General features: G+C 42.8%; 1 pseudogene; it reads right to left on the bottom strand.

The window, feature by feature from the left end:
* Positions 1-2,786: 2,786 nt before the first annotated feature.
* Positions 2,787-24,662, bottom strand: part of LOC130203552 (ATP-binding cassette sub-family C member 4-like) — a 44,458-nt pseudogene continuing 22,582 nt past the window's right edge.

The raw sequence follows: 24,662 nt of genomic DNA, 5'->3' as shown, positions 1-24,662 counted from the left end.
CAAAAGGGCCACATTATCCTGTTCAGTTCAAAGTAGCAGGGGCAGGTGAAAATGCCTTTAAAAAAAAACTTCTTTGCAACATCCTGTTCTGTTTCCTTCAGTTTCGTTTGACATAAATAATGTTATATATAAATAAATGCACGCCTCTGTATGCAAATGTGCATACAAACTTTGAAATTATTCCCTGAATGTTAAATACGCTCACTCTCTAAAGAGTCTGAAACAAACCGCATCATGGGGAGTTTACGAAGTGCAGTCATCTATTACACCTTTGACCTATAATTACTGTTTGTAGCAGTATTAGTCGGCCAGTCCAGGGTGGTCACTAAACTGCTGAGGCACCGTGATACAGCGTGTCTTATTAAACCTCACGTGTGCATGCTGGAAGGAACGACGTGCACTTAGTTTCTCCGTTTTTTTTAAAGATGCGAGATCAAAGAGAAACCGCTTGTTGTTAGCCCTCTAACAAGTTGGACATTTTACTGTCACAAAGTCTGCCACGGGAGGAACTAGTTCTAAGTAGGTTGCGGCGACGAGCTAGAATATATAGCATCAACATATTCCGAAACGAGAACCTATTTTTAACGAGATAAAAAGCCTTTTTCCAACACACTACATCCAGTGTCACCACATGTATCTTAGAAAACGTGCCATTTGTTGTTTGTTTTTCTAAGCTCCACACAGAGTCATGTCAGGCCTTGGGAACTTGTCAGATATTCAGTTTGTAGTCACTTTAGAAAGGCTGAGCGCAGAGTCTCTGGGGAATCGGTCTAGTCTCCCCATCTCCCCCCACCCCATGTCACCAGCTAGGAACAAAGCCGCCATAGTCAATTCTCCTAATTTCACTGCAGCCTGTCAAAATCCTGTTCTCCTTTTCTCCTTCTCTTCAACAAGTACTTTATGCTGGGATCAGTCAGGTCTGAGTCGCCCACAAAAACCTGAGGCTCTCGCTTCATCGTCTTTCAGCACCCAGTTTGACACTCCCCAACTCCCTGCCATTCAGGCGCCTGCACCATGCAATTTGTTTCCATTTGTCAAACAGCAGTATCCGTCACAAAAGAATATGCTGGCACAACAGAAAGTTTGTGAAAAACATCGTCTCCTCAACCCAAAGTGGCCTTGAGACTCCTTATTTGCTTGCCCGTAACAAAACAACCTTTAACAATTTAAACCACTGTCTGTTGTCGGAGATACTTGTTACGTTATTCTTCTCTCAACTGACAATAACTTAGCTGAAAAGAACACGTATCGCACACTGCAATCAGCACCAATGTACCGCTCCTCTCTGAAGGTGCGGATGGTTGTGAAAGCATCATTTCTTTCATTGCCTCCACATTGCGCTGACTCTTATTTTGTGTTTTATTTCTTTTGGATTAAACTTCATTGTGTTGACGGCCAGGTTTCTCCGCTATGTATTTATTAAAGCAGTATGTTGACGGCTGCTATTTGCACACCTATTATTGGCCGACGTAGGAAGGTATCTGGTTAATAATACTTATTGTGCAAACTTTGTTGTCGCCATTCTTGTGTTGGCTGTTATCGAGGGGAGAGCAGAGGATATATGCTGACTCTGATGTAGATAGTGCCATGAGTATTCCTATTGTGGCAGCTGCTGTGTGGCGCAGTCCCTGATAGGGTTCCGAGTGCTGTCAATGCTGTGTCAGGTGCATTAGCACCTCAGAGACCCGTGATGCTCCAGCTGCTACGTGCCGTGTCTCCCCGGGCTCTGGCCACCAGCCTGACACCCGACACAAAGTAATCACAGATCACAGCGTTTAATCACTGAAACAAGCACTCCAGAGGACCTCTCTGTCAATATCCCACTCTCTCATTATCTGTTTGGATTGCACATCCACACTGTCAGATAAACAGAGTGGAAAATTAAGATTAAAAATATGCTAATTTCATTTCAGGCAGCAGGCTCCTCTCACTGGCCCATTATGCTATTGATTACCTCTGAATTCAATTTCTCTTTTCAATGTAAACTTTAATCTATTCGGAGGCCAACAATTCAACTCCCGAGGGGCTATTTGAGAGTAAGTAACCATTTAATATGACGCTGGCTGAAGATTCACCGGCTTTAATGAATTGTGTAAATCACTCAGCTTTTAAAGGAACTGATGTCCCGCAGTTCACGACCCAAATCTGAGCTTGGTTAAATACAGCCTTTTATATAGCAAGCTAAGTGTTCACTGACAGCCATCTCTGAATGTGTAATCACCGGCTCTTTTCTGTATGGAGGTGAATCAAATAGCTCTTAATTTAGCAGGGGATGACAAAATTACAATTTAATTGGAGAGACAATCGTCATATTGCACAACCACGCTAAAATAATAGAGTAAAAGGCAAAACCACGGAGCTGAATTTAAAAAGCACTTGACTCAACAAGATAATCACCAGGTGGTTCTCCCTAACCACTTACCAATTTGTAGCACCGTGGTCGAGACCAGTTGTAACCACGGACCTGAAGTAAACATTCAGACATCTGACTCTATAGTCTGAGCAACAGCAGGAGGAAATGGTTAGTGAGCCAATGTCACATGAGACGAGACAATGTTTTAAAGGCTAAATGAAGACAGTACTAAAATATTCAAGCAATACCGTTTTATTGTATGGGAATAGAATTGTATTTGCTGTAAATTATTATTTATATCACTTATTTATCGCTAAACAACTACAAAGTGTAACTCCCTGAAATATTACTTTCAACAAAACCATATGCAAAGATAGACAAAACAAACAATGTCAAATACTATAGCTTTAATTAGAAGCAACAAACAGCCCATTTTTCAAAAGAATGAAGAGAGAAATTAGATATTGCACTGTTGAATATTTTTCAAAGGCAAAAACCTTCTGTCCCATGTTTCTTTGTGTTATCGTTGCCAGGACACGACATGTTGCATTTAAAACTTTACTGTTCTTCCCTGATAAGAGCTGAGGTAGACATCAAACCACGATCATCAACACGCTGGAAGACTACTTCATTAAAACAGTGCAATTACAAACAAATAAATAGTCTGATTAAGGCACAATAATTACTGAAAACAAGGCTGTCTCCTCTGAGGTTCTCTTTGTCTTTTCAAGCACGTTCCAAATAATGAAAAGACTTCCTTCTGCCAAGCAATGTTTGCCCCGAGGATAATTTAAGCCACCAATAATTTATTGCATCAGGATAAACACACCCAATATCTGCACTCTTGTAAGCACCAGTGCAGGATTGAAGCTACCCAGGAGGCCGGAACACATACATAAACATAGCAGGGCGTAATCAATAAACAGCCATGCCGTTATATGCTGTCAATAAAGGTGCGCCCTGCCTCAGATACTTGCCCCTTTTTCTGTTCCACACCAAAGGACTACGCCAATCTAATACAGCACGCACTACGCTCTGCCTGTTGGGAGAATAAACACATTTTAATATACTGGAAGGAAGGAATATCAGAATGTCTGCTGAAGATTTGGTCAGCGATGGCGAGCACGAGGGCCACGGTGACTCTCCAAACTGTCAGAGAGACGTCTCAAAGATGACGCGGATGTCCTCGGCACGGCGCACGTCTGTCACCCGCTTTTTGTTCATGTAAACCTGGAAGTGCATCAGGGAAGCAATGTCACAGAACACGAGCACACAGTCCAATCCCAGCTACAATCTGTTACGGCGGGATTCATGACAGGTGAAGGGATGTGTCAGCCACTGAAGCGTGCACACGTGGCTTATTTAGCACTGAGAAATTCACAGGAATAGAGAAAATTGGGAGATAATCACTGACATTATTTGTTTCATTTTTACTTGTGCGTTTGCTCAAAGTGTCGAGAAAATGCTTGATTTCTAAGCACAAAGAGGCTCTGACTGACCAACAATTTTAATGACAGAAAGTTTGAGGAAAAGAGGCAAACGGGTGAAAACGGGTCGGCCTCAGCATGAGATATACCGTCGACTCCGGGATTCTCTTTCAACATGGACAAAGGAGCTAGAGTTTGATATCAGATTATTGAATGTATTTAAACCTTGACTGACAACTATAGAAACTTGACACACAACATGTGGACCATCTCAGGATTTAATAAGTGGTGCTAGACAGTTATGGTCGCTGCAGTAATCTGATCTAAGGTGAGCACCCTACAATAAAGAAAGGAAACCGTAAGGGATTGAACAATGTCACTACCAATCCGCCAGTGTGCAGGGTAAGACGAAACCAAATAATACCACACTGTGCTGAGTCTTTGAAATCAGTATTTTACTCATTTCAGTCCTCTGGCTGAGAAGATACAGTTCTACTGATAAATTTGTGCGAGGGACAGAGAGAAAATGAAATGATGCCTACTTTTTTCTTATTTTACAAAGACCTGTTTGAAGTTGCAATATGGTATCTGTAGTCCCAGACAGATGCACATAAAATGGAATTGAACAATGAATAGCTGGCTCTTATCTGCTCAGTGTCTGAAGGGGAAATACATCACAAATGAATTTCACAGGGAAAAAATATGGACATTCTCTATTACAGTAATCCCCATAGAAAGTTTATCCCAAATCACGATGAAGTTAAACCCAATATTTCCAAATAGATATAGTGCAAAGAAAGCTGCTTTTCTAAAATCATCTCGAAAATGATCTCAAAGTTACATTATGAGAAAAAAAGATGATACAGAGAGTTTCTTCGATAACATCAGAGGATGTAAATCTACAAAGGGGACAATTTCTCTCTCGAAATTAATGTTATGGTGTTGCAATGCTTCAAGTATGCACTTTAAATTAAAATGGTAATCAAGTGTCTTTGCATTGTCAGGATAATGCACATCTCCATTTGCTTAACTGTATCATTTTGGAGGTGAGCAATGAAGTCTGGAGTTAGAGGGAGAGTCTGGGATTAGTGTGGACCGGCTGGACTCTATTTAGTGACAGCCCGTCCGGGGACAAAGATGGGTGTGGTTACCTGTTTGGCTGTGTGCAGCAGTGAGGCGGCCTCCACTCTGCCTGTCTGTTGGACCATCTGGTAAAAGAGCCCTTCCTGGTTCTGGAGCAGCACGTATGGCTCATCATACTCCTGGATCCTGCCGGCATCCAGAACCTGCAATCACACATACAATGCTGGGTGTGAGCGTGTGTCACTGCCTGTATACTTTACTTTGGGGAAAACTGACATTTCAGCTGTTTCGCTGCTGAGTTATGCTTGCAGACAGGGCAAGATGAATGGGGAAACAGTAGTTCTCTGCACACTGGAACCATCCATTTCATGTGACTCATGCAACGACAAACACCGGTGCCTGTTTGTGCTCGACAGGCCCACGGGCAATAAGCTTAGCCCGTTAGCAGCGTGAAAGTCCAGTACGCTGACTCTGACAGACTGAAGATCAGGGATTTATCCATGTATTTATCGTGGCATTTAAGCAGCTCAGGGGTGGTCCTCAGTCAAATCCAACAATCACACCTTTCAGACACTAGAAAATTACCATCATTTCTGTGTTATCACATGTTGTATAAACCACACAAAGAATAGTGCCAATTCAAGCAATTTGAAAAAGACTACAATTATATTATAGACACATTTTGACAAGCTCGATCCCCTTCGAGCAATGACCAGCAGTGTGTTATCGCTAAAGCCCAGTTTTAAAAGGGAGACTTCTGCAGCTAGTGTTATAATCGACCAGCTACGAGGAGATGCAGATTATATCTTGGAAAGCATTCTGCGTCTAAATATGGCACAATTTAAAATCTGGACAGGCCAATTCAGATGGGCCCCATTTTAGTTCTCCTAGAGTGCGCAACAATCTGGGGGCATTTAACAGAAGTGTCGGTGTGAAACAGTCCCCGCTGTGTGACATTTGGCTTTTCTCAGCCACCCTCTCAGTGACTGAGGTCGTGCCCTCTCCTCCACAGACGCTTAACAAATGCTGCCACAAATGGCACTAATTGGCACCTCTGCAGGCAGTAGCAGGAAAGGGTCAAAGATCAAGTGGCCCGAGCCAAAGCTCAATGAGAGGGAAAGCTGTGAGCGAGAAATCTGCCCAGCTGTTGTAATAAAGAGGAAGTGGATCGCATCTCTAAAGACAGTACGGGAAGCTTCTTGAAAAGAAAGGAAGAGGTGTGTGTTATCTCTGAACCTCAGGTGGGTTCAACGTACAGCAGTGAGAGTGCATACGAGGTGCATGTTTGTGCGGGCTAATTCCCCTTCACCCACATATTCTGTCTACAATGGGAGATTCATTTATCATAGTTAAAAAGATAGAACACGTTTGTGAAGGGATTTCACTAAATGAAAGCTCTGAACTTCTAGCTGGTCATATGTTTCTGTCTGTTAACCAACTGATTACAGAATGATGGGGATCTCATCTAAAATCCTGACTGAAGTGCTGGACAATGGCAATTTACTGCATTCTTACTTACCAGTATTCTGTCACAGTCAATGATAGTATGGAGCCTGTGAGCAATGGTGAGGACGGTACACTCTTGAAACTTGTCCCGGATGGTCTGCTGGATGAGGCCGTCAGTTCTAAAGGAGCAGGGAACACAACACCTCAGCACAAAAAACCTGCTTCCTACAAACCCTTGGGCAGGGAGTTTTACTTCACACTGAATAATGGCTCATCATCAGTGAGGTATGTGCAGGAGTCGGTATAAACAACAAAGGAGAGCACGTTACAACGTTAACAACGATAGGTTCTGCTTATTTTGACTTTTGGCATTTTTTTAGATTGGGATTCGATTCCAAACCGACTCCCCATCATATTTTGCTTTATAAGTCATATAATAAGTGCAATTGTTTTTAATTTTTGGTGTTTGTTTTTTGATTATTTATTGACCGTTTACTGCAAGAAGGCTAAAGGTGTGCATCTTTTCATCAGCGTTTCACTTACAATGTGTGCTATCGAGTTATTTACAGACTTTCTTGAAGTGTGTACAACAGTAATGCTCCAGTTTTATTAAACCAAGCTAAAACAACATCTGGAGTAGCATTAGTTTACAGTATAGCTACAAGTAAAAAGGAGTGTTCAGACATTGAGGTCAGATGTTAAACTTGTAGACTCAAGTGTCACCTGACCTTGGGTCCACATTGGCTGTGGCCTCATCAATGATGAGGATGCGGTTTTTCCGGAGGATGGCCCTGGCCAGACACACCAGCTGCCTCTGGCCCACACTGATGTTAGAGCCAGACTCAGTCAGCACCGTCTCCAACTTATTGGGCAGGTCCTCCAGGACGCCCTTCATCTGCACCTACAGAGAGGGAGAGCAGAGCCCCAACCCTTCATTACCCCTTCATAAAGGCTTCCTGTGGGGATGTCTTTAAAGAGCTATCCAAACACACCCATTAACCGCCTGGCACAATACAGGGCCAGGTCCACTGATGACCTTGGCCAGTGCTCTCTTGTGGCCAGCCTCTAGCTTTAATCCAGGCCACCAAACCCATTCAGAGGCAGGTCCAGGAGCTGAAGCCCTTCACTGTGGGGGGAGCCTTCATCCTGGTTGGCCTGACTGCCCAAACACATCTCCCCCAGCATTTTCAATGGTTCCCAGTTACAAGCCGCACATTGAGCTGGGCCCCATGGCCCTAATGGGATTTCCCCCCATGACTTGTGGCGAGCAGGGAGGCTGAATGGCAGCATTGTACAGCGGGACAGAGGGATCCCCCCCTGGGCCGGCGAGGGGGAATCATTCAGAGCCACGGTGGAGTACCTCTTGGAGTGCATTCCACAGGTCCTCATCTGTGTGCAGCCTGAAAGGGTCCAGATTCTTCCTCATGGTGCCCGTGAAGAGAACTGGGTCCTGTGGATAGATGGATATAGAAAGAGAAGGCTGTGGCCAGTTAAGATAATGACAAGAGGGAATATGTATGAAAGGGTTAAGACAAGTTTTATAGAGCGCCGCTCGGCAATGTTTGAAGGGAAGATGTTCACAAAGGACCTGCTACACTCAGGAGTTCTATTCAATGCTCTTGCCAAATATGCATCAATAAGTTGATCATTTTACTTGGAAAATGAGCACTCGTGCACTGGCGTTGGTGGATAATAACTGTGCGAAATTGTCTGAATATATATTATGGCAGAAAAAGTCCCATCTAGTCACTGTTACCAGACAAAGGCTTTCACACAGTATGTGTATTAAACGGTAATCTCAAAACGCCAAAAGTAACATCTTTACTGCACAAGCATTTGTCACAAGGGGTTATCGCATCAGCTTACTACCCTCATAAAAGGACAGCCTCAGATCTCAGAAAGCGAAGATGTCCAAGATATGCATTTATGTTGCACCACAAACACACCTGTATCAGTTTTCATGGACAGTCATCTTCAAGAGAGTAAATAAAGCTCTCAATTACTGAGCCAATGGACGAGCCAGCGAGTCCATAGGCGTTGTTCCAACATGCCACTCTGTTTGTGGTAAACCTGATAAACAGGAGCTAGCCGGCATCTCAGATATTTATTTATAAATGCCGATCCAGTGTTGAAGAGATTGACCGAAAAAAACCGTTGAGGACTCTCCCAGCTCGTCATACAGACACAGTCTTGCCTCTTGGGATACAGAGCTGCTGTAGATAAGCTTTTCATATGGCTTTTTTGTCCTTCAGTGAACAAATACAGCTGAGGTTTTCTTTGAAAAATAACACTGCATTTATGACACTTAAAAGGTTCTTATAATGATTTTTTAAAAGTTGTTGAGATATGTGGCAGGGTCTATCACAGCAATAGAGGTGACAGCAAGTAAATGCCCATAAAAAAACTGACTTCAACTATATTCTCAACAGTTATGGCAACGTGATAACTTAAGTTTACTCAACATATTAATCCAATTTCAAATCAAGATAGGAATTGTTTGCCTGGCAAATGTGAGATTAGACCAGGAGCAAGAGAAAAGTACACACTGGGTCTGAAAGGCGAGTGTCTTGCGTTAAATGTGAGTGTGACTCACGATCACACTTTCATCTGTGCTCATGCACAGGTCAGCACCCAGGGCTGTGATGGAAAAACACTCAGGTATGTATGCACAAAGATTTATGCAGCACACACCTCTCAAATACAGTCAGAAAACTCAGGAAAAAGTCAAGCTTGCAGGACTTTCATGCTTACCTGTGCCTTAGAAAATGTTTCACCTCTTTACTGGCAATGAGCTTTTCCTTCTGTCACCAAAATACGGCCTTGTCATGAAGCCAACTGAGGCCCCAATTCAAACTAGTTTTGTGACACATTAATTGAGGATTCTATGTTCGGTTAGAAAAACTGCTTTGAAGCACATCTTTCTATGGACCCATTATGTGCTCCACCAATTCTAAGCTCTCTGTTTGCCGCAAAAATATTTTTTTACAAGTCATTTCTGAGAATTCAATAGAAACTGGGAGATCATTTTTTTCAAATAAGTGCTTTTCAAATAAGTGCTTATCAAAATCAAATCTGTAGTTGGCAAAAAATGAAACTCCACACTGGCAATGTGTAGTATACATATCACACTTAAAACTCCACATGAAACGGTAACACAACTCGCAATTTATATCAAGATTATATTTTCCATTTTAAAGGCTGCCTGAATATCATATCATCTCTGACATTTCAATGTAGAATATAAAGGCTTTCAGATGAATTGGTGTAAATATAAGATACCTGGCCTAAAAGTGTGTAAAACTAAGAGCATGACACAGAGAGACTCTACTGCCAAGAATCAATATGATGAAAATGCAATACAGTGTGTGATAAAGATGGGCATGCAGTTAAAGTTCTGACTGGTAACCTGCCACTTTTTGCAAGTCTCTCCCAGGAGAAACAGAAAGAGTAAACAAAATCACATCAAACACACATCACATCCATCTCAAACTATGAGAGGAGGTAAAACTTTATCTGGAGTAGTAGCAATGCCAGAAAGCCATCAAATCCACTGAAAAGCATTAATAAAAACTGTTTTTGGGCATCTTGGCTGCACCCTTGAAATGTTTGAGACTTGGGCTAAGTGACGGTGTACAAGGGGACTCTGACTGTGAGGATGGGGGAGACTTCTTCTAAGCAGCTTTCCCATCTTTGGGGGGTAGAGGGCTAATCCTCTGTCAGGGATGGGGAACTGCTCTCTTCACAGTACAGGCCGTGGGAGTCTTCTCCCCTCCCTCCACTCTGCTGACACTCACCCGCAGGCTGGCATTTTCTTAATGCCGTATCAGTTTCAAGAAGCGGAAATAAAGTTAAACTGTCTCAAGGCATCCGTTTGTCTCACTTTTAAAAATCCCCTGAGAGACGACTGCACATTTCCTCACTTGTTTTAGCTTTTTAAAAGCCAGTCGTAAAATATTAAAAAAGGGCCAAATCATGAAGGTGTCTGTTGCCAGTGTTCATCTGACATTTCTCACTCTTGAGCAATCAAAAGAAGGACAGAGGAGGTTAAAGTAAAGGTCCAGCAGTTTTAGAAAAGGACAAAGACATTAAATACAACATATTATTATGCTCTACTGCTGTACATAGGTTCTAATATATGATTATGTCTCATGTGTGAGTTAACCATTAGTATACCGTTTTATATGTTAAGACAGAACAGCTGAGACTGAGCAATTTAAAATGGGCACCTGTGGGATGATGGACATTTTCTGGCGGAGGGTGTGCAGACCAATCTCAGAAGTCAGAAAACCATCAATCATTATTCTTCCCTCAGGTTCTGCCAGCCGGAACAAGGCAGATATCAGGGAGCTTTTACCAGCACCAGTGCGTCCAACGATGCCGACCTACAAGGGAGAAATCAGAGCTATTTTTATAACGGTAGAAAATTCCACAAATTCGCAGAAAAAAAATCATCATTATGCTTCTTTGGGTTATTAAACATACTTGTGCTCATTGTGTCATGTCACAGAAGAACATGTCATATAGCTAAGTATAATATAACTACTTATATTGTGTGTTGATACAAAAAAAGATGAATGGAAAACCTACAACAAGCAGGAATAACAAATCACTTTTTTGACTGTAGTCATACGACTTTAGCATATTGTGTAGAAAATGCTAGATATTTAAAACAATAATGATTTAATCTTCTGTTGAACATGCATGAGTCTCATTGCAAAACAAAAAATATGTTCATATATTAGTTGTATAATTTTAAGCTTATTAAAATGGCATCAAGCGAACCCATCTTTGTACCCTCAGTATCATTTTGCTTTGGACCTTTTGCATGTTTATGATTCAAGGCAGCTGTTTTAAAGTGTTCTACAGCCTAGAAAATTGCTCATTTCATAGAACTACAGTGTCACATTTGTAGGTTGGGAACTTTTAGTTTCTCACTATAACTTCAGTTCTATGATAACTGGTGACATCATTAAACAAGGCTCTATAAGCTTCACAGGTGTAACCACTCATCTGTTTGTGTATATCATGTACTGTACAAGCCGACCAATCAGAATGTTAGACAAAGGCTGTGTTCAGTGAGCGGAGCCCTGCATGAAAAAATGTATCCCTCTCATTCCTTTGAATGGGGCCGATTGCCACAGTGACATCATCCAGCAAGACTCGGCTGAACAGGAACATGCAAGCACACATTCCTAGTAAATTACTTTGTAGCAGGCGCACAGCAATCTCAACAGCTTACCACAAAGTTGTTGTTACGAAAGGCAAACGTGTTGTCATTGTGATAACTTCCGAGAGTCTTTTCTGTGAGTACCATAAGCCACTGAGCAGCATTTTTGCATATGAGAAGACTTCAAATTCACAAATCTATTACTTCCATCTTAACTATGCCGGAAGCAATTAGCCCACATCAGAACGCACCAACCCCCACCAACGGAGCCCTTTGCCGCGTTTTGATGCATGGTTGATTTTGGTCTGAACACCACCGAAGAGTCCCTACCCCACTTGTGGCTCTGTGAGGCTGTATTTAGGTACAGCAGGGCTTTGAGCTTTAATGCTAATGTCAGCATGCTAACATGCTCGCAATGACGTGAACAGGTTTATTCTTTAAAGGCTAATGTTTACCATCTTCGTCATATTTTAGCATCTTAGCATGCTCATATTTGCTAATTCCCACTAAACACAACTAGGCTAAAGGTATTTGGTCATAAATCAAGTAGGCCTATTGCACAAATTCTAATTCTGACCGGTTAGTAGGCTACTAGATGAAGTTAACTTCCTCCAGTGGGTCAAGTGAAGATTCAAATCCAGAGGCTAAATATTCCAGTATAAGAATGCCACACTAATTCCTGATTAGCAGTGAATATAATCAAAGCTATTTGATTACCAAAACAGTGTCTCAAAAGAACCGTCTCACAATGTAAGCTTGAAGCCGCATGGATCGGATCCTTTCCTTCCATTAATCAAACAAAGAAAAAGTGCTTTTCACATGTTACTTTTCCATCTCATTTCACACAAGCACATTTTATTTAATAAACCATATTGTGCAGTTACATTTTATCCGGAGCATAACAAAATGGAAAAGCGAAGGACTGTGCATTATTGATCTTAGAGATGAGTAATATGCCCTCACTAAGCCATTTCTCACCAAATAAAAAATGTGTAGATCTCAACGAGATAACTGCAACTAGTACTGCTGTATTATGTGATTAAATTAATGCAGCCCACCCAACTCAACTGGGTTATCATTAGCAGCCCCTACTAGCCAGGGGACAGTTAAGAGTTGTATGTGAGGAGCCAGCAGGCAGTCAATGGCGGTATAAAAGAGGCATTCAAAACTGTTTTGAGAAAGTAGGAGTGACTAAAAACGCAAGAGGTCCTTAAACATGCAGCCATAACTGGCCACCAAAAATATTATGCCATTTTTTGCTGCCAGAAGCGAGATTAGCCTTGGACAGACTCAGTGGTGTGCACTCACTCACAGACACACACACCCACACACACACTAAACGGATCGCATGATCCTCCTGGTGTAGATAATAACAATGGAAGGTGAACTGTGGTGTTGCAGTGAATTGTGTGTTTTTATATGATTGTGTACAGTAAGTGACCGTAGTGAGGGCCACAGTAAATGGATCGTGTACTGTAGGTGTAGGTTTCCTTGTGAAAGGGTGTCAGGGGAACTGTCAGGATGCACTAAGCCTTTCACACCCATGGCATGTGACAGAGATCCCTCCCATGGGGTGTCAGAGCCAGGGCCTCTACACTTATCAACCCATCCATTGTGAAATCAGCCGCCCTGGCCAACCATAGCCATGCAAAGTACACCCCCTGCATTAAACACAATTTCAATCATCCTCAACCATCTCCCTCTGCTTCTCTCTCTCCACCATCACCCATCTCCCTCGGCTTCTCCTCTCCTCTCAAAGTGAATAAACGGTTGTCACCGTCAGGTAGCTCAAAATGCAAATTGGGAACAAATGGATCCACTTGAACAGTCTTAATTACATGATACGTATTCCATGAATCACAAATGGTATAGTCCTGAAGATTCAGCAGCACAATACGGTGGCCCTTTAATAATTGATTTGAAAATAATGCCACATAAAATTGAATCACATCACGCTTTCTACACCAGCTGCATATCAACCTAAGTCACAGGCTCTGCACACCAGTGAGCGTGCGCAGGTGGGAATAAAGACAATAACCTTTTCTCTGGATGAGGAGACCACAGTCAGCTTCTTCAGGACCACAGGCTCATTGACACTGTAAGAGAAGTTGACTCTGTCAAAAGTGATGGACCCTGCTTTAGGCCAATCATTCGGCAGCTGTTTGTCCGTCTCCCAGGGTGCTTCACTCTCCAGCTCTGCATACTCAACCACTCTTTCCACTGATGTCATCTGCAAAAGATAAAGCAATGTTTTGCTCTTTCGATCAATTGAAACTGCTGAAAATGGCAGTGCCTTTTATCTTCAGGACACGATATTCAAACAAACAAGAAACAGTAAATATGACAACATGTTCTATAGGTATTACAAGTTTAACCATCTCAAAAAGAATCATATTTAGCCATTGAATTTGTGTTTTATAGGAGTACTCCAGTAATGTAGTATTGTACTTCCATCACACATTGGGGATCGCAGATGAATAAAACACTCCAACAACACTGCAGCCTACATTTCCCACAATGCAGCTTAACTGTGTCTTTCTTTCGGGTCTCCACGCGGCTGCTTACAATGTCACATGGCACATGTCTTAGTTTTCTTAAGTTTACACCTAATAGTTAATTTTGTCCTCATTGATTTTGTTAACTTTGTGGATACCTATCAGCAAACAGTTCAGTGATGACACATGGCGGTTGTACCATGGTAATTGTGGCAGCGGGGGGTGTTTAGGCTCGGCTGCAGAGTGGGTGGAGCGGGGGTGTGGTTCAGGGAACGGTGTCTGATTGTCATCAGCTGGACTGATTGGTAATCTGTCCAGCTGATGACGATCTGTGTTGGCGTATCTGAGTCTGTCTCCATAAAGGAGCTGGACAGACAGAAGATCGGGAGAGTGGAGAGCAGAGACACAGTCTGCGGTCGGAATAAACTTTGTTACCGAATATCCCTCTGGCTGCTTATTCCTTATTGGTGCTTAGGGGGGGGGGGAACCTACTAGTGACGGCTACATACTTGTCACAGTAATCATAGGTCATGTAGTTTATATTTGTAGCACAAGCATTTAGTTGTGCTTTACTTTGTCTATAGATACATTTGCCTTCGATCATTGTAATTTATTTTTCTTTGAGTTACCAATGCGAGGATGCCGCTGCTGGTTGTTACTGCTGGAGCAAAAGATGCACCCTTTGAAGCAGAGATGTTTAGTGAGGTGGCCATTGAGAATGTACCAAGTGCCAGCCACCTCATGGGGGGATGTCTAGTTTAAAGATTTAGTTTATTTCTTTCGACTATATTGCTACTTTTTTTGATTGCAAAAATAGCTATACTAACAGACTAATCATATTTTTATTTTATGTAGTTCTGTTTTCTGTTATCCCTTTGTTTAAAAAAAAAAAAAGGGTCTAATCAGCCATTGAGTTAAGTTCTGTTTAGTTTACCTCTTTATATGCCCAGAACTTCACATCGCATATTTCATACATTTTTGGGTAAAAGAAAATCTCAGCACAAAATATAAATTCAAATGTTAAGTGTTCAAATGTAAATGTTCTCACCATGTTCTCGATCTCTGCACTCTGTCTGACGCCCCCCTGTAAGTGTCACTGCATAAGATAAAGCCAAACCCACTGCACCTGGTTCCAGTCCTGAAAACAGAGTAAATATACATCATAGTTTCACTCATCAAGTCTCACAGGTCAACAATGCGTCACAGGGTTTAGTTAAAGTCCGTACCATCCCTGAGGTAAAGGCAGCCAAAAGTAATGATGGTGACAAAGATTTAGCAAATTCCATCAAGACGGACGGCAAACCAGCGAGAAGTAGTCAAGAATAAAAACCAGGCCTCTGTCAACAAACATAAATAAACAGATTATATAATAAATGTAATCTCTCCAGCCTAAATATTGATATTGAAAAATTTAACATTAGCCTGAAGGGCTTTGAATGGGTTCGATAAAAAGTTATTACCCTTAACTTAAATATATAATTTTTTTCAATCTCACCTGAGTGAAGATCTTGATATTCATCAAACATTTGCTGAAACCTCTGCTGAACCTTGAAGGCACGGATGGTGCTCAGTCCTTGGAGAGAGGATGAAAGGTGGGAGAATACGGGACTCCGAGCTAAAAGACATACGCACATCAGTTGGTTAGCATTTGATCAAACATGCATCAATGATGCTGGGTTCTGAAACATAAACAAAGGTGATGGAAAATATGTCTCTGACCTCAAATATTGCCCATACAACCGTTTTGTTGCCAATGTTTGCATTTGTCTCAATGCAAATTACACAACTGTTGTTTTGTTGTTTGTCATGTGTTCGACTTTTGCAGCAATTGGGCAACAACTCCATGTTGAGTAATGTCAATAAATTATCTCTGAATCTTCAACACAAATGCATTTATTATTCTATTCTTAGAACAGTTTTGTAGAATTTGAACGTATTAGCTTCTATATATCCTGCTTTTATTACTATTACTCTGTGTTTCAACAGCCTGTCATTTTAAGTGAGCTAGTCAGTCACTTTTTACTTGACGTTTTGGGGTTTTCGTCTCAATAAATATTGACTTTCAGAAGGCAAAGAAAATTAAACTGTGATTTAGTAATCAACAGTGAAATATGTATGCATCATACAATCATTCAATATGTCCCCGATGTCAAAGAGTTTTGATTTTGGGAAAAGTTTCAATTGAGTGGTCTTTTGTTGCCATTTGTTAAGCTTACAAAACCAGAGACAAAACCTAAATGTTTCCTCTGGGCTATTTAATGGAACTCTTGTTCTTTAAGATGATAGAACCTGTTGGCGAATGTGCATTTGGGCTCTCAGCCCAGAATGAAAGAGATGAACTAAAGCCTACGATGGCCTAGTCATGCCCACTTGGCATTTCTCCCCATTGTATGTGATGTCATGAACTCCCGTCTCTTGAGGAAACTGCGTGTGGCCGAGCCATAGGCCACCGTCACCTTTAGCCTTTATGCTAATGACCATGGCTTTCCTCAATGGTCTATTAGCATTCCTGTGGTCTGCTTTTGTCTCTTACCACAAATGGACATGCCCACCCCACAACCAAAAAAAAGAAATTACTGGTAGACTCTAGGCGCTTGATGTCTCTAGAGGTCTGCAGGAAGTAGCATCGCAGAAACAGGAAGACAGCGAGTAGGGGAACAACAGGAATAAGGATCCAGGGGATGATGACGGCAGCTACTGCAATCACTCCGATGACTTGGAGCATTACCTGTGACAGAAAGAGAAATAGAAAGGAGCACAATGCGAACTAATCTCAACATTATCCGAGTGAAAAGCTCCACTGCTGCTGTGTAGGCGACCACCAAGGGGCGACTGTGGGTCAGTGGTTAGCAGGTCCGTCTTCCAATCAGGGGGTTGGCGTTCAATACCCGCCCTAGTCGATGTGTCCTTGAGCAAGACACTTGACCCTGAATTGCTCCCTCTAGCTGTGTCTACGGTGTATGAATGTAACATGTAAAGTGTCTTTGAGTACCTTAAAAAGTGCTTTATGAATTAAATGGATTATTATTAAGGCAGTGAGGCCCGTTTCTTCTTCAGGCTAAACAAGAGAGACTCTTTCAGTCGTATTAGTGTGAGACCATCACAGACATACAGGAAGGTAACAGCAGGTTGTGGGACTGGGGTTATGTGACTCACAGTGTGAAAGGAAAACGACCACATCGCTAATTCTCACTTAGTAGCAGGTGAGAATTTACCACTTGGCCACTGCAGCTCATATCCCTGGCTCCCTTGGGCTTTCCCTTCAACACTTCTGGCCTGTAAGCCTTCCTGGCAGAGCAGCCAGCCAACAAGCATGGCCACAGTGACTGGCAGAGGGTTCTGGGAACCACACTGTGGGTATCTGATACATCACACTCAAACCACACAGCCTTCAACAACACAGTGACTCATCACCCGTGTTAATGGCCCAGTGACACATCTAGACCAGGATACCAGAGCTGCCTAAACAGGATTGACGACAATGACTACACCAAAGCACGCAACCCTGCCCGGTATTTAAAAATTGATTTAATCTGATAAAGAATATATATATATATATCATATCTCAGTCACAAGGGCCCTTTTTGTGCTTTTAATCATTTAAAACAACGTACATTTTGCTGACAATATTTCTATACTTTTACTCTAGGATCTTTTATATAGGACTTTTAGTGGAGTGTTTACTCAGTGATATTGACACTTGTTTACTTGAATAAATCATGTGAGTCCTTCTTCCACCACTGCACATGTGAGAGACCATTTCTTCTCAACTGAAAGGTATACCGTGTTACATATTTCATATTCGATTGATAGATGATAGAACTGAAACCTCACACCCTGAAATTAGACACATTCTAAGAGATGAATCCTAAAATGTGGAGATTAGGATCGTACTGTTACCTTCAGTGGTCTCAGGCTAGCCCAGAGAGATGGAAATTTAATTTAGCACCTTAATTACGGATGTTATCTGCCACTTAAGCACACATTTAAGCATGATCACTTTCAGTGTCGTTTAATGGTGAAACGCTACTCAATCCATTTGCAGTTCAGATAAGAGGGTATTACTAATCTAACCATTGCTATGGTGGAGCCCACACAGTCAGACAGTGGGTGGAAGCTACTGAGCACAACTGATCCCAAGAATTTCACAGTACATAAGTTTCAATCTTAGCCTTGATGGAATGCTACCAGACTGCAGAGTGAGATGGTGGCCCATGAGCCATTACTGCATGTTATCCAGGCGTCTCTTGAGGGGATCAAATATACACTCAACAACTGACTTATCCAACTTTCTATTTTTCATTCACTGCTGCCGATTGGTGACACTGCTCATTCATGTCTGCCGATTGTTTCCTTAAATTCTAATTGGGCCTATTTCAGGCCACAGAGGTCTGAGCCAGGCTTATCTGCCAGTAGGGTCATCTGTGGGGACAGAGGAGGGACAGGAACCATTAGATAGGAGTCCTTCCTCCTCCTGCTCCCCAGGGCCCACTGTCGCCAAGGCCCTGTTTGATGTGATCCATTTGCGTGGTCTGCCGCTTATCATGTCAGCATCGGGAACACCGTGGCCCCCCACCCACACTACACACAGATGATTTAGATAAGTGATCCTACAAGCATACACCTCACCCCCCCGGACCACATCCATATCTCCAATTCAACCACACAGGAACAGAAAACTCCCAAAGCCACATCCCGCTGCACATAAACGTGGATAAAAGGATGAAAGGTTTTGTATACAAACAGTTTAAATAAAGAATTACCACTAATTGCTCTTTAGCAAGAAAAGAAAGCTACCGCACGCATCTGATTCAGTCATTCAAGCCAACTAGCCGCACTGCTGTGTCCAAAGACCATTGAGATTTCTGCTGACCCTAATTGCTTTATTTTCTCAATGATTCTATCAGCTCTTTGATGTCAAAATAAATGCAGAAAATTGAAGTTAATTGCTGTATTTGTGCTCAGCAATGATATCGACTGTTGTTCCACAGCAGAAAATAAACACTTGCCTTTAATTAAACATCCCTCCAGACACGAAGAATCGGTACGCTTTTTACAACCTTTTTTTATCCTCCCTTTATTTACTGACAGTGTGCAAGAAAAGTGCAAACAAAACAGGAAATGAGGGGAAAACATGGCAAAGAAATTCCTCAAAAGAAGTCCTCTGTCATCGGTGGAATTTTTTTTCACTCCACACTTTTCCGTGACAGAGTGGCAGAATAAGTTGCAAGGGTCAGTGGTACTGAAACAAAACAGGGCTGTTCCACTCGGGCCCCGGAACAAAAGAAGTGACCCAGTCCATTCTACTCTGTCTTTGGGCTTTATTTTAGCATTAAATGCCCAGATGCTATGGCCTTTCTTTGGGAGAAATGACTGTGGACACCTCCTTCACATTTTCCCTTTCTAGGCCATTTTCACTTCATAAAGCTGCAGTCAATGTGTTTTGTGTGTGGTGCGGAGGGTCTGACACATACTGTGGTGGTCTCAGTCGCTGTCTACATTGGTGGCTCAAGTAGTCCTAGGATTAGGCCTTTGTGTGCTGTGAAAAGGTAAAAGAAGTCACTTATTTGGGTTCAGTCAAGCTGCTGATTTCCAACCCCATTTTGGAAATAAGAGAAAGGCTTTGAAATGCGGTCTCTCTCTCTCTCTCTCTCTCTACTATAAATCACTTGTGTCCAGCAAATTCATTCATTCAGTCATTGCTCCTTTCTCTTTCTAGTAAACAACAAAACACTTTTTTTTTTTTTAATGTGTACAAAAACAGCAATTCACAAATACAAAAGTCATTCACAGAAAGCAAAGAATGCATTATCTTCATCATATTGACATGAGGTAAGATTCTAGATAAGATCTGGACTTTATTATGTAAGTTCCCAGGCTCAATGGAGCCCTGGACTGGCCTGTATGTCTGAGTAACAGCAGCTGAGTTGCTGGACCGCAGCATCATGGGAGACCACACATACACACACTGGAAGCTTTTGCTGGCTAATGCTCGCCATCAAATGACCATGTGTGGTATTGCTGACTCGCCAGTTCGGCAAAGCCATAAGCACACACACACATACACACACACACAGTTTTCTGGTTTATTTTTAACAGTAATTTGACTAATAAGTGCCTATAACAAGTAGTCTAGTTAATCTTTAGACTTCTCACCTTTCTGGGTCACTTGTATGTGTTCCCTGTGTGCAGGGAGACAATAGCAGTGTCATAAAACAATGTCATAAAGGATTTATGGCACAGCCGTTATATTTCCAGACGGGACCATCTCCCGTGTTTCTCAGTAAAACCTGTGTAACGCCTGGAGCCAGTGAATTCTTCACTTCTTCTGTCACCAGCATGGTAAAGAAGAGAGAGAAAGCCGGTGAAATCCCATCCTACAGCACTCACGGTTACGTCAGCAGTTCTCATATCCCACAAAGCCACTGAAAAAGCCCGACACACAATGTGCCACAATAGACAGACTCACACAACGATCGACCCGCGAGTGTTTTTAGACAATGGCCATCTTTGCTGTGTGCTTGTGTGTCTTCTGTGCTGGGTTTGTGTCTGCATACCATACACATGCACTCATACACACTTGAAGCCAATGTATCTCTTTCCGGGGAACTGTTAGTTTCTGTAATTTATGAGCCAGTGTTTATGCATCTTTATATGACATTAACATTGGTGAGAGCAGGCTAAATCCCACTCAAATGTGAGTAACTGTCAGCTGGTGTCTTAGCATGCACATGCTGACAAACTGAATTTGTATGGATGGTTTAGAAGACCTATGAATGTAGTTATCGGACCTCACAGTTAGTGATGTGACTTGGTCAAGGGCCTTCACACAAAATCCTCCACTGAAAGACCCCTGTACTCACCCCTCATTGTCTTGCCCTCTTCCTCTGCCCCCTCTGGGAAAATAGAGCCAACCCAGGATTTAAAGGTCAAGTCTGCACAAAAGCAGACAGTCCCCGAAGCCTGAGGTGTTTTTAATTGACATTTCTGTCTTTGTCCCTTGACCATAAAGAGAGAGGAGAAAGCCCCTTTTTCCCAATACACTAAATTAGTACTAAATGAGACCTGTGAAGAAAATAGGGCTCTGGGGTGTAACCAGGTTCCCCCAGCTTGAGGGAATCCCCTTGTTAGGCGGGTATGGGGGCAGTGCTGAGGGGCTGTGAAGTGCTTACTCCACCATAAAGGGGGAGGCTCTGGTCCAAATCCCCACACAGAAGCGGCCTCTCCCCATAGAGGGAGATAAACCAGTTAGGGCATTGTTTATGAAGTTTCACTTTATTCTCCCCTGACAACCATTTAAACAATGACTATGGGGAAATGTCCCTCCGTGAATGAGCAACAATAGTCAGGATCAGCAGCTTTTCTGCGCAGCTAATACTTTGATAAAAAAAAAGAGTGAAAATCATCCTTCCTGAAAGCACTAAAGGCTGCTCCATGAAAGACACCTGCAAACAAGAGCCGAAAGCAGCGCAAACAAAAGTGTTCTGTCCCGAGGATGCCACCTTTGTGCACCGTCCCAACCACTTCCCACTTTCTGCTGCAGCAACCGACCGGCAGAAATAATGTGCATATGACACATAGTCATATTCTGACAGTTCACCCTTCAGTTATTTAAAGTTAGCTATCCCAGACACATAGTTATATTGTATAGCGTCTTGTGTTTAATGATTCATAAGACAGGTAACAACTTGTATAAACTTGGTGTACAGTGGGTCTACTTTCACTGTTTTCAGATGGACCTATGCGCCTTCTACAAACTTATTATTTTACTCCAGCCATTACTCACCTTATTATCAAAATGAGGGAAACTATAGCAGACAAAAAGCTTTTGTGCATATGATCTTTTGTGCTTTCAGCATTTAAGATGGCTTTTGTCTACTGTGAGATGGGTATCTGCCACAAACATCACTCAGGCATTGTGAAGGGGGATTCGTTTTCAGCACGCCTTTGTTCTATTCTTTGGCCCTAACCAAAGAGCCACGCCTGCTCCTCTACCTCGAATTGTGCAGCGAACATTCCCTTCTTTGTGGTGCGAGGTGCATGAGCTGGCTCATCTCCGCAGGCTTTCGTGGGAGATGGCTGTCACGGTGGCAGGGTGGCATTTGGTAACCCAACCTGGTTATGCACCAGGGTGGCCCTCGGCTACCAGGCCCATAAGACTGTGGAGCATTGGGTGAGTGGCACTGAGAGGGGCAAGTCCTGCACTGGACGTGTTCCAACTGACCTGTCCCCTCTCCCCTCTACCACGCTCCCAGCTCCACTCCTGCACACACATCGTACGCCTGCTGCTCACATTTCTTCTTCTTTGACACTCAACGCATCATCCGTGTCAACCCCTCCTCTCCTCCCGACTGTTTTCCTCCATATCATCCCCATCATCCCGTGGTCCTCTTTGATACCTTTCTTTCTTCCAATCATCTCGCTTAGTCTCCGAACACATTCTCCCAAAGTGCCACTTCTGTTGTGTCACATTGAGGGAGCCACGCCCTCAGCCTATGTGCACACTTTTATTAAATCTGTGCAGGCGCTGGGCCGCGCTGGCGGGTAATCCTACAGTAATTGTTTCCAGATTAGGGGACCCGGACCACAAAGCAGGTTTAGCCAGGCATGAAATGGCCTTCCCATGCTGCAGCGCCAACGAACCAAACCTGCCGAGGTGAGACTCACCTGGATAAAGTCCACAAACGTCCATGGGAGTAGAGAGTCCAGGTAACCAATGTCCTTCGAAAACCTGTTGAGGATTCTTCCTGGAAAACACAAAAGCACAGATTAGATGACATTAGAGTAGATATATGTAAAACAGAATTACACCATTGACAGTAGAATGTAGATTCTACCTTAAACCAGTCCGATATCATTACTGATTGGAATATATATATAAAAAATGCATGTATTCCTTATCCCTGAGCTAGTCTGCACCCATAACAACTATAGTGATCTTGATTCAATATATTGTCTTTCTTCTAGTCTCATTAGACTATTGAGCAACTGTTTCTAAAGTCCCCTCCAATATAACAGAAAAGAGTTTATACACAGTGTGATATCAGCAGGAAAACACAGGTCCATCTAGATCAAACAATGAATCATTATTTGTCTGGCATTTCATAAAGGCTGCCCTACTCGTGGCTGAATACACAAGAGAACCTTTTGTTTGGAAACAAAAGGCAACAGAAGCTGCGTACTTGCCTTTATGCTCTGACTGGCAGTGTCAGTGCCGTTAATTGAGTTGCCTCCAATCTGCTCAGGTGTTCATTATTGTGGCCGGTGCTCTGCAGGTGCTGTGGCAGCCCTTTATTGTGACTCTTTGAGTAACTTTGCTCCCCTGTTCTGATCCCACAGCACATAAGATTACACTCCAGCTGTTTTCACACACTGCGTATTGCCGGGGTCAGTGATAGAAAATCCTCACACTACACTACCTAAAGGCAGGCAAGGCAGAAAAGCTTTCTCTCGCTCTCTTTCTGTCCGTGAAGGAAGCCTCCAGTCTCTCAGCGGCACACAAAACGTACAATAGCAGAGCCAGTATTGCCACTACAGAGGCTGAACTCAATTTAAAAGTCACAGACAGGCTGTGTAGATCCATTGTATGGAGTGTATATTCCTTGATAAAGCGCCTCTAAAATGGTGTTATAATGTTTCAGCAACCCAAGGTGACACATCAATGAGCAAACAGTAATATCTATCTGAGGAGAATGTCAATAAAGCAGCGCTCACATATTTAGTGTACAAGCCCTGACAAAGTGACACTAATCACGCAAGCATGTCGGTGAGTTTATCGCGGCTCACAGAACAGATCATGAATCAGGCAGAGAGAGGGAGCGGCTGAGCGGCGCGTTGGCAGAATGTGGTGGTATGGCACGATGGAGGCGTGGCGGAGCCATTGGCACCAGTGACCGAAAAGTTGCCTCCCAGCCTCCCAGTCAGTCCTACGGAGGTGGGCCCTGTAATCACCTCTCTCCACGGCCATAAGCAGCTTACAGCTTGATCCAAAATGCCGCTGCCGCCTAAAAACATGCATGCAGACGAGGCCGGGCTCCCCATAACAACCATTGCATAAACCCAGCCAGAGCATTATTCCCCGCAACAATCCAGCAATGCTCCAAATCAGTCCTGATTCAAAGTCAAGTGGCGTAAGCATGTTGTACACTCGAAGCAGACTAATCTTATTCAGTGTGAGTGCCCCTTTAGCATACAGACATCCTGAGGGGAGGGTTCATGCAAGGGGATAGAGCTGCTGCTATACTCGTGTAGAATATCGCTGCTTTAGTCTGGGAATGGGGGGAGTGCTTGTCAAACTGTGTTTGCGGAAGAACCAATAATATTTTATGTTATGTTACTGTCTAAGCCCTAGATGACCTACATTCATGCATATCTGACAAACAATGGCAATAAGAAAAGGATAGGTTTCTCTGGGTTACATCACACCATGGTTAGAGGGTGTTAGAGCAGAGAACATCAGTCAGCTATCAGCTGGTTGACAAGCGGCTCATTTAACAGAGTTTCAGAGGGGATGAAGTAAAGACCCTTCTCTATCCTGTGCAGACTATAGAGGGGATACATTACAGTGATGCAGTTACACAAAGACATTCACTGCATGGAAATGCCGATGAGGTAAGATCGGCATGGGACAATGGCTTCAGTCACTATGGGTGGTTGTCAACAATATCACCTATTGTGTCGAGAGGGGTATA

Source organism: Pseudoliparis swirei, chromosome 2, assembly GCF_029220125.1.
Source record: "Pseudoliparis swirei isolate HS2019 ecotype Mariana Trench chromosome 2, NWPU_hadal_v1, whole genome shotgun sequence".
In the NCBI taxonomy this organism is placed as follows: domain Eukaryota; kingdom Metazoa; phylum Chordata; class Actinopteri; order Perciformes; family Liparidae; genus Pseudoliparis; species Pseudoliparis swirei.
The sequence above is the reverse complement of the archived record's forward strand: the minus strand, read 5'-3'. Positions and strand labels throughout refer to the sequence as shown.